This window comes from Diplotaxodon limnothrissa, linkage group LG22 (genome assembly GCF_057381915.1).
Source record: "Diplotaxodon limnothrissa isolate DT_005_m linkage group LG22, D_limnothrissa_male_GT1.1, whole genome shotgun sequence".
Classification (NCBI taxonomy): domain Eukaryota; kingdom Metazoa; phylum Chordata; class Actinopteri; order Cichliformes; family Cichlidae; genus Diplotaxodon; species Diplotaxodon limnothrissa.
The window spans coordinates 21442545-21458770 of record NC_140616.1 but is presented as its reverse complement, the minus strand read 5'-3'; positions in this window follow the sequence as shown (position 1 = coordinate 21458770).

Below are 16226 nucleotides of genomic sequence, written 5' to 3'. Positions count from 1 at the left end.
TCCCAATGTGGAAACATTTAGGAGCCACAACAACTGAGTCACTAGGAGTAGGGTAAAAAAAAAAGCAATACATTATAGTATCGTGATTTTTTTGTGTGGTGATATATCAATACAGGGACACCAAATATTGATATTTTATTAAGTTAAAATGCTCTGGGAATACTACAAACAAGAGGGCTCAATTAATCCATCACAATCCTTAAGTAACGTTACCAAACTTGCAGCAAATCAGCTTAAATCGAAAACCATCCAACACACTCGTTTTGCCAAAGCTAGCTTCTAATTCAGAATAAGCTGAAGTCTCAGTCACATGAGTTAAAATAGGATAGGACCTTCCTTGCATCTATAAAAACAAATTGAAAAAATAATAAATCTGTAAGCACAACTCAAGGGGACCCATCTAAATTGGCTACGAGCTGGTTGCATTCTGGTTATATTCCTATAGAACATACTTGTTAAAAATTGCAATAATTTCACATCGTGGAGTGTCTGGTGAGTCCCACCTCAATCAACCACCCAGTAGTAGACCAGCGTAACATTACAGAGCAGGGTCACTAACTGTTACGGTGACTAGTCAATTCAATCAAATTTTATTTATAGCACTAAGCACATGAACGTGCATAAAACCTGCTAACTTTCTGTTGATTCAATAACTCCAAACCTCCTCTGGCATTAACATCAGCACAAAAGCTGTGCACCGGGTGCTTCGTGGCATTGATTTCATGTAAGTTGCTCAATACTTTTGTTCATAATAGTCTATATAGACTACCAGCTAGTCTCTATCTATTTACAAAGCTGAAAACAGTGGGTTGTTCTGTAGCGCTGAACGTACCTCAGAATAAATTACCGTAATTGTCGGGCTATAAGCCGCTACTTTTTGCACAAGCTTTGAACCCTGCGGCTTTTAGTCAGGTGCGGCTTTTCTATGGATTTTCCATGATTTTTGTGATATCGTAAGACGATTTGTTTTGTTTGTTCCGCTGTTGTACGGCACTACGTTGCCTGGCGGAAGGATCGGGGTTCAAGAGTGGTATGTTAGTCACATGTCCGTCCGCCAGGCAACGTAGTGCCGTACGAAGTAGCGCGAAAAACAAACTTCAAAGTAGCGCTACGCATTCAGCGGGAGGCATGGATGACGAGCGGCGATAAACTTGCGAAAAGCAAGTTATGCCCAACTCCACCGGTGGATTCTGACAGCGTGGAAAAGTGCGAAAACATCCACGATCACCAACGGATTTTGAAGGGCTGGACTGCTGCATGATGGAGAGGAGGACACCGCCACGGCCCTTCTGAGGGTGTTCGACTCTGACACTGACAACGAGGATTTCTTTGGTTTTGAAAGTGATAACGAAGGAGAGAAGCGGAGAGTGGATGACGAAGCCATCCTGAGCCTGTTTGTATCCGACATTGGAGAAGAGGACTTTGGTGGTTTTAGAGCGCAGGAAGAAGAGAAAGATGGTGAATGACTGACTTTTCTTCTTGTTACAGCCGTGTCACTGCACCTGAGCCTAAAAGGTAGTCCGAATCTATTTTTCTGGTGTGCTGTAGGTTACTGTTATGTACTACATGTGCAAATATGTACCCATAACTTGTTTTTCAAAATATTAATAAAAGGGGTGTGTCTCCAAACAGCCATCTCTTTCCTGACAATTCCCTTTGTGCATATTCTCTTACATATGATAAGTCAACATTGAAACACCTGCGGCTTTTAGTCAGGTGCGGCTAATGTATGTACAAAACAGGATTTTCCCCTGATTTTAGCTTGTGCGGCTAATATTCAGGTGCGCTTTGTAGTCCGGGAAATACGGTACACAGAACTCACCAGTGTGTACAGTAGCTGTGTAAGAGTGTCTGCTGCTAACTTTCCTTCAGCTTTATGAACTGTGATACTTTTATGTAACTACTGTTTGCAATAAATCTGGTAGCAGTGACATAAATGCTCACTGGTAAATGCTTGAACGTAGACGTGAAATGTACCACAACTCATTGTAACTATGTTTGATTAGTACGGCGCTGTGCTGCGAAATCCAAACCCATGAATCTAAGAGCCAAGAGCGGAAGAGCTAATCCTTTTAATGCAACACTTGTAATTTGTTTCTCGAATCTTGATGCAATTGTGGTTTTAAGGCATTTCCAATTGTGAAAAGCAAACCTTAGCACCTACACACGCTGCTTAATTTATTTGCCAGATTCAAAACTTCAGATCCCAAACATGAGCTGCTTTTTTGAAGCCAACAGCTAATTGATATTTTTCCACAAACAGCATCCAGTAAAGTTCTCTAATGGCCTGAAATCTTAATCACAGCCTCGACTAGACATGACATCATGGCAACAGGTAGCCCATTTTGTTCCACGGGTCTTTAATCATCAAGATTACCATCATAACGGGTAAGTGGACCACCGGTTCAAAAAAGAAGGCTTCTCTGTGTGGAGAACTCAGATAAGGTATGTCTGTGCTGCAAATAGCCTGGAAACAGAAAGGAGAACACTGTGTTCCTTTATTTTGATGATCTCAGCTAAAGTGCTTTTTTTGGTTTTTAAATGGAAGTTACAATAATCAACAAAGATTTGATACACAAGTGAAGATGCTTTATAACTATGGCGCAAGAGAATGGATTGAACAACTGCAAATGGCTTTCAGACTTTAGATTCCCCAGATAATCAACAGTTATAGATTCAAACCATCACCAATAAGCAGACCCCTGCCAAAACACAATCAGCTCCCTGTCAACACATTCACTGCACTCCTTCCTCTCTCCTCTTCTCCTTAGCCCTGCATGTTGGATGCCTCGGTGTCAGCCACACCAGTTATTCCCTTAATCCTAAACAGATTGGCTTCCGCCACAGAAGAAAACCCTCAGTCTGGCCGTCTCCTTGGCGCTTGCGCCGCAGAAACCCCATTAATCGGCAGCACATGGTGATAGGTTATGGAATGGATTACGGGCCCTGCAACGTATGTGGTCCACGAGCTGCTCTGATGGTTACATGGTGGCGTTCAGAGACACACTCTCTAACAAGGAGACAGAATTGATCGGCACTGTTCTCACTTTTACAGCCTTCCAGACCAAAGGGGGAGGGGGACAGTTGTCAGTCATTCCTAATAGTTGCTACCCTCAACAGCGGAGTCAATGGCTTTCTCCCTGATGTGAACAGTGCATAGAAACTCATGCGGCGTGCTGAACGTGTAATTATCAAACTTGGAGCTGCTTATTAAGATGAGAAAGAGGACAAGGCGATTGTGTTTCTTTTATTTTTTGTTTCTCAGCACAATGGAGTAAGTGGAGGTCTGTGAAACCATGGTGAGGAAGAAGGATCTGAGAGGAGGAGGACAAGAGAGGGAGGAGGCAGGGAGCGAGAGAGAGAGACATGGGGAGAAAGAGATAAAGGAGGAAGAGACAATCAAGCACACACATACATGAACACACACACACACACAGAGTCAGAGAACATAATAGTGAGGTAACCACAGTGTTCTTTTTTTTTCCTGCCGCTGTATCAGTAGGTGGTATGTGCGAACAAGTGCGGGTGTGTATGTGGGCCTATAGTGTGTACCTCTTAAGGGGTGGATGAGGTGTCACGAACACAGCTGCAAGGCCTGCTCTGGCTCTATCGTTTGCACTGCACTCGTCTTCCAAGAGTGAAAAGTGACCAAAATTATCCGAACATTCAGGGTGAACGGTATGTGTGTGTGTGCAGGGTAGGAGGTGTCCTGATTCAGGAGGAAAGGGTGAAAATTACACCTTTGCACACATGTCCTGAGAGTGGATCATACGCTGGGTAGGTGAAAAGAAACCTGAAAATAAAGTGTAAACTATGCATGTGTTTGGTTTGCCCACACAACATCTCGGACCTAATGACTCATCTTCGCAGAGCCTTTATCAACCACCGGGCATGAAAAATGTGGGACAGCTGAAAGCTGCAGTTCCTCTAGTGGCCACTTGAGGCTAGCTCCAAAAGTGAGTCAATCCCCACAGACTTCCACATTAAAATGCCAAGCGTCAGAGCTCAACTTAAACTGTTTAATTCTCGGTACAAAAAGCGATCCAATTCTTGACAGCGACACACACTTCGGTGTGGGGTGTGATTTTTCTTTTATGCTGAAAGCTTGGAGCAAAACTGCTTTGACCGACTGAGGCGAACATGCGTAGCCGAAAGCAGTCTGCTACACCTCACCTCTGCTAACTAAAGTCACTGAGCTAAACCTCTTCAACATGTTTGTGCTATTCGTAGCTTTTGGAACATTTTAATTGAATTATCTGAAAAAATTATTTGGCTTGTGCTAGCTGATGATCCAACTCATCGCCCTGCTCGGTTAGCGTGTTTTTATTGGGTGTCGGACTCTTGTCTCCAATTCTGTTTTGGATTTTCATGGGCAGAATCTAGAGGCGTAGCCGGGGTGAGGAGGAGGGTGTCCGCTGATTTGGGAACCTCCGAGTAGCATCCCTGCTGTTTGCGGATGATGTGGTTCTCTTGGCTTCATTAGAGCGTGACCTTCAGCACGCAACTGAGTGTGCAAAGGGTGGGATGAGAGTCAGTACTTCCAAGTCTGAGGCCATGGTTCTCTGCCAGAAAACAGTGCAATGCTCCTTCTGGGTTGGGGGAGAGAGGTTTTTTCAGGCAAGGGATCAAGTATCTTGGGCTCTTAATCACGAGGTGGACGTGATAGAAAAGTGGAGCAAGAGTTTTATCGGTGAATTGTGTGACATTAGCGCTAATGTGAGAGTTGTACAAGATTGTTATGATGAAGAGAGCTTTCAATTTACCAGTCCATGTAAATCTAACCCTCATCTATGGTGATGAAATCTGGGTAATGACTGAAAGCGTGGCTGAAACGAGTTTCCTGTAAAGGGTGCCTGGGCTCAGCTGTAGAGACAGAGCGAGGAGCTCGGAGATGGGGAGGGATCTCAGAATAGAGCTTCTGCTCCTGCGTGTCAAAAGGAAACAATTGAGGTTAGGTTAGGTTGCCTCCTGGGCATCTCCCTTTGGAGGTTTTCCAGACACGCTGGACTGGGATGAGACCCTGAGGTTAAACCAAACGTTGTTGGAGGAATTATATATCTCATGTGGCCTGGAAACACCTCGGGATCCCACAGGAGAACTGAAGTGTGGCTGGACGGGAGGATGTCTGGGATAGCCTGCTTAACTCAGAAAGGATGGATTGATTGTGTCAATACGTCAGAAAATGGTGGGCAACAACATGCTGGCTATGTTTCTTTCATATACAGTCAATGAGCTCCACATTCCACATGCAGATTAAAAAATATCAGTCAGATTAAGGGGACGATTTGCAGCTCTATTTCCTACAAAAGCTGTCTGTACTGTTTTAGGTGGTGGATAAAGTATCTTGTGTCTGCAGCTTGAGAAGTTATTCCACTTGTAGCAGCGAAAGCTAAGTGTGTAAAATGCCTGATTCATTCATCGCATACAAATGGTGAAGAAATATATCTCACTAACTGAGACTTGACAGTGTTTTCAGGCGTCTCACTGTATGAGCAAGCGCACGTGACTGGGCATTAGGTCTGACTGTGTGTGTGTAGGCCTGTGTCTGTGCATGGAAGGCTGAAAACAATGAGTTTGGTTCATGGACGCCACTAGAAGAAGCCCAAGGCCAGAATGATATCGGCCAAACAACAGCTCACACAGACGACTCCCTGGACCGATGCCCGTTATCTTCCTCCAGCCGGCCAGCTAGAGCTACTCTATGTTCTCTAGCCTTTTATGAGAACTAATAAACAGACTTGCCAGCAAAACTTGAGGATGCCTTACTGGCCGTTTCGAAATGGACTGCTAAGTTAATAGTTCGAATTAGATATGTCCTTACACCTTCTGGTAGCAGCTGACAATATACAACATGTTGGATTTGATTGACGGAAAAGATGTTGTCTTTCACGGCACATAAAATAAAAGATGTCAACATTTCAAGCTTCCAGAATAAAAGATTGGTGGCATCACTCACCTCCATGCCATTTAGTGTGAAGCCAAATAAGACATAATTCAATATTCTGCTATTTAATATCGCTCCAAATCAGTCTGATTTTATTTCACTGCTGCTAAGAGCTAACCCGAATAACACTGCACATCGTACACAGCAGCAGCTTGTAGAGTTACTGCTGATATGGACAGGTATGTTTTTATATGCTTATTATTCTAGACTGAAAATGTTCACATAATGGAAGAGAAGAGGTGTTTCACTGAACAGGTCAACTCAAAGTTACATCATTCTAAACTCTTTATCATCTCTTCACAGAGTAAAAAGCATTTAAAACGTGCACTTTAACAGCATGAGGGGATTTTTTTTGGGAGGGGGGGACTACTATAAAACACCTGCGTGCACATGGCTGTGTTTGAGTTTTAATTGATTTGATAGTTTCATAAAAGAAACTGTAATAATAAAATAACACTGAATTTCATTTCAGGAGCATTTAGATATATGGTAGTTGTTTTTTTTTTCCTTTAGAAAAATTTAGAGAAAGTCACTGATGTCATTACAAACAGTGTGCTGACTTTGGATTAAATCATCAAAAGGCGGGTCCCATCAACTTTCTGAGTAATGAACTACAATCTTACTTTCTAATGACTTCAAAACAGTTTGAAGTTTTTCAGAAAATCTCCTTCTCTTCTGCAGTGACGGTGGCCTGTGTTTGCCCTTTGCATGCGTTGAGATCTGAGAACACAATCCCAGACTGCCTTGCTTTTGATCAAAGGTGCCGTGTGTTTTTTCATTGAGCTGAAAGTATGATAAAGGGGCTGCTGTTACAATTAGCGGGAAGTTGTGCTTTTTTTCCACCCTCCCCAAGCCTCGTCTCATAAGCACGTCGGTCAGACGACTGCGGACATGACTGCTGGCTCTGACCTCTGCTCGACGGTAATGATCGCACCTTCACCCCAGGCTTTTTCTTCCTTCAAGAGATGATGACCCTGCATGTATGTTCTTGAGATATGACTAAGCCAGATGCCTGGGTGAGGGTGATATGATACACAACGCGCCATTTGTACTCCACCGATACGCTCATTATACTGCTCGATGAACGAGACGTCTTCAAACATACACTCGTCATATTTACTGTGTTTTCCTGTCTTAACTTTACCACAGAAGAACTGCAGGATTTAGTTTGAAATGCTCATATACCATATACATGCATGGGAACGTGTCCTTTTCCCCCTGCAGCCCCCCTCCCTCGCCCGCGTATTCCCCCATCCACTTCCTGCTATCTCCGGGGCCAATCTAAAGCTGCGCTATTACGAGTCCTGTACTCAGCGTGTTGGCGGCCGATTTAGAACATCAACACCATCAATCAACTTGCCGATGGGGCCAACCAGCTGGCTGAACCGTCCTGTCCCAATGCCGGACAATTTGTCATCCGAGGCCAACTTGCGTTCAAACTAAAACCAAACCTTTCTCCACCCCTCGATAAAAACCTCTTTTGATTACTTTTAGACTCGCCCTTTCAACTGCCTTGTTAAGCCTTGATGTCTCAACTCACAACTGCATCTTTACCAAAAGCTTTGCAATTGTTTTCTTTCAGTCTCTCTGCATGAGGATAATTGAACTTATAGGCTGCTGAGTAAGGGTGCAGCAGTCTGTTCAAGTCACTATTTTGCTGGAAATGTGCATTGGCCATTTCTAATACTTTCCCTCAGCTCACTGAGGTGCCCCGTTATAGCCAACAAATAAACATGCAGTGGAGAAATCATGCGTCACAGTTCAATAAAACACTAGCTATACACACATAAACTAAGCAAATATTTGTTTTTATGTATGCTTCCTGTATACTTCAGCGATAATGATAGAGTACAACAGACTTTATATGTCCATAAAAGTCATAGACACACTTGATAAAAAAAAGGGTTTCCCTAAACTAATAAAACAGAAATGGGGTTTGTGTTCCAATTTATGCCATCTACTGATATGCCAAAGAGGGAGACACTGCAGCTTTTTAAGATACTGTTAAATTTTTTTGGCATAATGGGAAATCAGATTTACTGCAGCTGAACATGTGACAAATGGCTTTCATAAATCCACTCTAACAATGATGTCATGGATTCCCCATCACCACACACACACACATACACGTGCATGCTAGCACACTTGCAGACACACACCCTATTAACTGCTCAGCCTTCACAGTCTTGCCTCATGTCTTCTTTGCTCGCTCTCTCCAGGCCAGCTGAGAGGCCCCCGGGGGCACGGAGGGGGCCTTGGAGTTGTCCAAACACCCCAAATGAAGGTCTGGGGAAGTTCCTTGCTCTTTTGTCTCTACCCGTCTATGTCAGGGGAACAAGTGCAACACAGTGTGCAGACTTGGGACTGCGTCTAGCGGGGTCACGATGTGGCTGCTCGGCAGTCGCTCACAGTCACGCTACCACGGCTTACCCCTTACCGCCCCACTACCCTGGGCTGCCAGACACTCGTCCCCAGCTGCACAACTGGCTGCCCTTTACCAGTTCAATCAGCCAAGGTCACCAACAATCAACCAGTGATGATGCACATCTGTGTGTGTGGGCAGGAAGGTATGCAGCGAGGCTCCTCTGAATTCTCCCACCAGCACACACACACGAATGAGAAACTGTACCACGCACTGCACACACACACACACCAACAAGCAGAATGCAGAAAGCAAAAACCTGCAGAAAATCCAGATGATTCACTTTCGAGACTGTGCAAGGGATTAACAAGAGTCTGCAGCAAATCACAGTCGACATGTCCAAATTTTGCAGCGAAAATGATTTGTGCTAAACAGAACCATACAACAGAACTGGGCGGCATTTTACGCGGTCGCACGCAACTTTATTTGCCTGTAAATAATTTTCCAACATCCCGTTCAAGAACTGGAGCATTTGATTTTGGTTTTATGAGGGCATGTTTTACAAATCCTGCTCAGGCCAAGAGAAACTGTACCTGGCAGTCACAGCGAAAAAAGGCCTTTTCCTCACCTTCTCTCTGTATTAATGAGTCCAGAAAACAGCTCAGATTCGAAGCCAAAATAGATTACATTCAGGAGCGAGGGAGCCGCCAAGTATACAGCATGACAAAGTGCTAAAAGGATGCACAGCTTCAGTTCATCACGTTAAACGGGGCATAACGGTTACTGTTAAAAGTAAGTGCTGTTACTTTGATTAATTAACAATACGAGAGGGAAACTTTTTTTTTCTTTATGCAACATTATAAAAACATTTCTGCATTAAATCAAACACTTCCAGTTGCAGCTTGTGTGGTGTTTTTTTGGAAAACTAGAAGAAGAATGTGTTTAGGGGGCATGAGGGAGCGTTCGGGTGAAATTATAACAAGCATAAATTGGACCCTTGGCATCGGCCTTTCTTTGAAAAGTCTTAATGACAAATCACCACTTTCCCTTTCACCTCCTAGTGTTTCATCTGGGCTCTACCCAGGGTGCTCTGCTCCGATCCCGCAGCACCGAGCTGCTTAAGCATTGCTCATGGCCATTTTCTCCAGAAAGCATTTTTGGTTTTACGCCTGCCTGGACTTCAGTGCTAAACGCGCTTTTTACTGTTACTCTTACTGCAATTTGAAAAACTGCTGTGTTTTTGTATCATCGTGCACAGGTACTTTGGGATATATGACTATGCATCAAGCTAAATAGAATAAAATACATGCGAAGTGTATTGTGTTCTGCTTTCATTTCTTTTATCCTTTCTTCTCTGAAACCTGTGATTGAAAAAAAAAATGCTGTAAATCTTGATGTAAAAATTAACTGAAGAACAAATAAAGAAAAAGTCAAAACTTCACCTGGATTATAACGGCTACTCCAGCTTGCTTTCTCTTTCTTTTTGTATCAAAAACACAAAATAATAACACCTTCACAGTTAATTAAAGAAAATACTTGAATTTTAAGGCACTGCTCAACTGCAAGCCTCTGTGGATAATGTTGGGGCATTATAATGCAAATGAACAGGATATAGCGCTAATAAAGACAGCCTTTTAGGCTGAACAAACACAGAAACCTTCACCTCAGCACAAAAGAGAGGCTTGTGTCCCATTCACAACACGAGACCACAATCAGTCCTCTAGACCTGACTGATAGCTGAGGGATACCAAAGCTAAATCCAAACCCAGGTGACCACCAGCAATCCCTGTCTGCAGCCTCGTCTTGACGGTCTAACTACTTAATAAGTGGCTGTCCCGGGTTTCCTGGACATAGTCCAGACCCACAGAGGCCCCGCTGGAATGGACGCCCAAAAGCATAAGAAGGGCTTCATTTATCAATCAGACCAATCACAGACTTTTCCGGCGCTATGGACGGACACATGTTGGGGATTAGTCTTGTGGAAATCAGTACAACTAAACTGTGGAGACTCAGTCGCTCAGAGATTACAGCAAATCAACAGAGTTACATTAAACTTCAGCTGCAGCGGGATCGATGCACCGTCAATGTAAATTCTGTGTAGCCTTAGGCGTAGATACAAATAATAAATGCAAACCTGCTCAGGTAGATAAGAATCTGAATGCAGTGACAAATCCTCCAATTGAAATAAAAAGGGTTTCTGATTCACTCTATATATTTTTGCTTTAAGCCTCCGTGATCTTGTGTGTCTGGCTTAAATAATTCCATATGTAGTTTAGGATTATGTGCAGACAGACATGCATCCTTACATGATGCTGCAGCATGTCCACAGCATTGCATCTCTCAGTCTAAGCGCTGTGACATCACTGCATTATAAATGAGGTTCTGAAAGCTCGGAGTAGATAATTATTGTTAGCCAGCCAGCACACGCTGCGAGCTACGCAACTGATTTAGAAGCTGATGGAAAGAGGTAAGCCGTCACCGTCACCTCTGGCATGTTGTGTCATTCCTGCTCATTTCCATCTCTGCACACAGACGACAGATGAGGCTCTGACAGGTGTCAGAGAAGAGCAGAGCAGGTCTTGTCAGTCACTCGCCGAACCCCCCGCTGTGTGGGACACGCACACTTTGACATACCGCGACTGTAACTGGAGGGAGAGGGAGGTGTGTCTGTTTCTGTGTGTGATGGATAGAGAAATAGAAAATGACTGGGGAAAGTGGGAGAAAAGAGAGACATGAGTGATGATAGATATGGGTGCAACAAACAATATGTAATGATCCTCTTAAAATATCAAGCAGGCAAAAAAAAAAAAAATGTCCAGCATATAAAGAGAAGGGGGGATATATTTGGTCGGCACTTTGCCAGAGGACTACATTTTTATTGTTTTCTGTAGGCAAAGGGGTTAGAAATCCAGGTAGCCAGCATTTCTTCATGGACATGTGACATGTGTCATCTCTCACAAAGCCCTTTTGTGATGCTGATCTTGGGACACGTCACAGCACAATAGATGCACTTCAGGCCTAAATCAGCCAAGGCTCAATAAGCATGAAGGAGAGAGAACATTTATCATTTGACTTTCGTGTCAAACGTGGTCCAAATTAAAAGAACTGTGCCATTATTTATCTGCTAACAGAGCCATTCATGAAAAATTCTATCACATATATTGTACATTAATTATTAATAGTATTAATCATATATTCCCACCTAATTTACCTATAATTAATTTGCAGCAATCAATGACAAAAAATATTTCAGTCTACCATGCACCAAAGCTAAAGAAATTAACAGATTTTACACAGAGGACAGCTTAAGCTAATGACTTAGTGTCAGCGTGAGGATAGACTTTGCAGATAATGGGTACTTCCAATAAGAGTGCTTTTCACAGAGGGGGTTATCACCTATGGTAAGAGTGTCTGAGTGCTTTTCACATACAGTATAGGTCCACGGCGTTGGACCACGGACACAGAGGTAGTACACTATTAGCGCACATTACTGGAAATAAATTAGCATGTAATTTTATGATTTTATTAAATGATATTTTGGGGGTCCAAAAGTAAAGCTGCTGTAATTGAAAGTGTTTTTGAGTGGCGGGATTATCATGCATTTATGCAAAGGAATTTAAAATCTAAAATTGTTTGCAAAAAAAGAAGCGTCAGAGTGGAATTTGCACCACATCCGTGTTGGCAAAACTAGGACACAGAACGTGAAGTTATGGGAGTTGTTTTGGTGCTGTTTAGTCCTACAGACAGTCCAGATTCACCTATAGAGATGTCATTGTTCTTCAACTCGAGGGGCTTGGGCAAAATGGAGCTAGACCCCCCATATTTCATTTCTCCCTCGCTGATAGCATTTATCAGCAGTGTCCTGATAAAAACAAAATATGCAACTTAAGCCTGAGCAGGGCTTAGCCGCCGAGGTGGACAGGATTACCTGGAGGCTAGCCGGGACAGGCATCAGATTGTACTGTCATAAAGGGCCATTAGCCTCTTGGCAAACTGTACCTCAAGCCCAAGATGACAGAGCTTTTCAAGACAGACAGGGGGGAAAATATGAAACTTAAATTCGCAATGACAGACATCTCACTGAATGAGCCCGCCAGAAAATGGGTTTGTAAAACAAATCTCACATTAAAAAAAGGTCCTTTGTTTTTCACTTTTATCCATATTTGACACCTGTGAGCGTTTAATTGGTTTTATTACCAAGTTTATGCATGAAATAATGAATTTTCACTGCTCTCTACTTGATGTAAGTATTTATATGAACAGAGAGATGGGGTTTCCACACAACGCACAATGGAGTAGACTTACTTACTGGCTGGGATTAAATTTAATACAGGATCTTGACAGACATATCCTGGAAGCATATTGCTTTCTGTGGAGATTTCCTCAGAGCAACGCTTACAATTTTTTTTTCTTTTTTTTTGAATTGATAGGTTTTGGGGGGATTTGCCTGATTAATTGGTTGGTTAAGTCTCTTTAATCCATGATGATCACTTCCTTGCATGTCTCACGGTATTTCTTTAAGATAATATTTGCACTAATGCTCCACATATCCGCAAACTCAAAGACAGCTTCAGTTTCTAAGATATGTACTCACTCAGTTTTGAGTGGCACTGCAGGAAGTCTCCACTTTAAGGTAAGGAAAAGTCACAATATGAAGTATAATTGCAAGGAAGGGGTGCTCTAGACAAAGTATCCACAGGTAAAGCAAGTACCACCAGCTGGTTATCTCCACAGCCGTCAGCCAGCATGTCAAAGAAAGTTCTGTCACTTTCTTTGACATGCTGGAAAAATAGATCATGCGTGTTATCTTCAGGAGGTGATCTGGATTATTTGGTAACATGCATATTGCTCTTTTCTTGTAAATCTCCATCTGTTTCCATCCACACACCTTTCACTGTGCAGTGCCTAAAGGTCATATCATAAGCCAAGCCTGTAATAAAGAATCAGGGAGCACCTCTGTCTGCTCTGTCTCTTTCAGTGTGCTTATAGCGGCTGCCGACCTGTCCTTTCCCAGAGGGCTTTGTGAAAGGACAGAAATGTGATGCTGCTACTCAGACACAAGTCGTGGTGGAGTCTGTCTGGGGAGGCCACGCTGTGTCTCCCTTCTATGACCCCCCACAACCCCACCTCCTCCCATTTTTCCTGAGCACAGAGACTTTAGGCGCCAGGCTCGCTGTAACTGCAGTCTCAGGTATGCTGGGCGGATGCTGTGGCCACTTCCCAGGACTTCACCTGCACCTGAGATTGAGTGACACGGGAGCCAGAATCCACTATACCTCAGGGAGAGCAGCTCAGAGTGCTCTATAACTGAAAGGTGAATGAACCTGTGTCTTCATTCGCTGATTGTAGCTGAAGTAAATTTGATCCATCAATCTTCTAGGTATTTAAAATAAGCATAGGGACACAAACGTTTGGTAGAAATATTACTCAGATTCTATCGTGGAACAGGTTTCTTGCAGCTGTTTTTATAATTTGGGAATTTATTACTTCTAGCACAAATGTCAAGATCTGTTAGTTCAAATATGATGACTGGCAGCTTTTCTTTTTTTCTTACATGCTTGTAAATTGGGCTTTGGGCTCAGGAATTTCCAAACAGGAAATTTTCTGTGCAGCAAATTTTAACAAGAACCGGTTTCAGCAACCAAGGATCGGTCTGCCAAAGTCAAAGGCTTTGACTGAGCAGCGCCAGACCCATACCCTGGCCCAGACCTCGTTAGTCCTCAGGCCTGAGCTGGACCCAATCCCATGAGCTAAAGCCAGGCCACCAGACACTGCCTGACAAACACTCCCCTGGACAAGGTTCAACCCCAGTCTGGGCAAGGCCGCATGCTCCATACATTTCCAGTCCACAGAGATCTTCTGACTCACTCTTGGTCTGGCACTTAACTGAGGAATTACCTTACTTACATTAGAAGACTCTGCCAGGGACAAGTTCCTCCTGATAATATAGCTCCTGGGATCTCTAGGGCATACAGATCCCTGGCATGGGTTTGCTTCAGACATGTGACAAAGATGTCTCAGAGGTAAGCCATTTTGAAGATGTTCAACAGGGAGGAGGCCTCGAGATAGAACTAGGACACACTGGAGAGTTTTGGTTGGCTTGGGTAAGCCTCGGTGTCCCCCTGGAAGACTTGGCTGGGGAGACGGAGATCTGGGTGTCTCTTTTCCCTCACAACCAACACTCAGATAAGCAGCAGAAAACGGATAGATGGATGGATATTTTAACAACTTTTAACTGATTGGTAATAAAAAAAAACAAGTTCCAGCCCTACCAGGATAAATAAGAAAGTCCTTCTGTTCATTATTTCACGTGACAGTAGTGGTTAAATGTTACTGACCTTGTTCTCGTCGTGTGTGCGGGCTTGATGTTTTCTTTTTCAGCACCTACAACTTGTTTTTTATGAATGCATTTTTACTACTAACTGGTGGGAAACTATTTAAACAAACAGCATTAGCTTCCTACACTTGCCAGTGTCTTATTCCTCTTTCCTCTGAGTGTTGTGGCATTGTCATGTGTAAAGGCTTAGGATGATTACAAAATAATTTGAAAATAGAATAAGTGTGCAGAGCTTAAGTTGAGGTTTGTTCCATCTGTCAACATATGACAGCTGGAGAGCAATTTTCATTGTGGTACAAGTGGTTTTGTGGTAAATGTGCGCTCTCATTTATCTAAAATACATCCTAAGCTGTGGCTGCTGCATCATTATTTGAGCGGGCCGCATGGGTTACAATGTGCATTTGTTCCCAAATGAAAAATCTTTGACAAAATTTGAGTGACTTGAGTGCATATGTTTTGAGGAAAGAGGGCTTTTGTGGTGGCCTGGAAGCGAAATGTGTTTCTGGGAGAGAGGGAAGCATGCAGGGAGGAATTCAAGAAAACAAGATTTCTAAAATATTTGATTTTTGGGACTGATGGTATCGGTGATATTTGGGGGGATGGAAAATACAGTTATAAAGCAAATGTTAAGAGTTATACTGAAAAAAATGTGAAGCCATTTCAGAGTTACCTCGAGCATTCTGCTTTCTGCATTCTGCTTTAAAATGTTTTTATATTGTGAAATATGCTGAAACATAAACAGCATACCAAAACTTCTTTTTTTTCTTCCAGCTGTTCCTTTTAGGGTTGCCACAGCGAATCACCCAGCTCCATCTCTATCCCTGACATCCTCCTCTGTCTCACAAACCCTCTGTATCTCTTCCTTCACCACGTCCATGGATCATCTCTGGGGTTTTCCTCCTGTCTGGCAGCTATATTCAACACCGTTTGTCCAGTATATCCACTATCCCTCCTCTGCACATGTCTCTTTTTGATGTATTCATTTCTAATCCTGTCCATGCTGCTCAGTCCCAAGGCAAATCTCATCCTTGGTGTTTTTGAAAACATTTTATGTTGGATACCCATCTTCACACAGCTCATTCCATTCATTAGGGTTTGGATTGAGTGCTAGGAGTACACTGGCTTATAATAAATTAATTAATAATAAATGAATTTTAAAGAGTAAAGAAAGCAGTAATACAAGAGTCATAATAAAACACACCTTCTACAAGCCAGGTGACACGTGCAGAGAACATGCTCCTCACACCTTTAAGTAAAATGTACCGTCTGAAAAAAATAACAGGCCATTAATAATAATAAAAAACATAATAACAATACTCAGAAGTAGAGCCAGTACCCTGATAGGAGGAGTGAAACGAATGGATGGATGAGCATCCTAAATACATAAGCAATATTCCCCAACACATGAAACACTTTGCAGGGAATAAAGTGTCACTGTGACTGAAATGGATAACAATGTGAAATAAATATTCTTTACACCAAAACTTATTTTGGACATTTTTTTCTGCACAGCAAACATGTTAACAGAGCTGATGAAGCTGTACCTGTAATACTGGATAGGTACTGGTAATGTTAAAAATCAA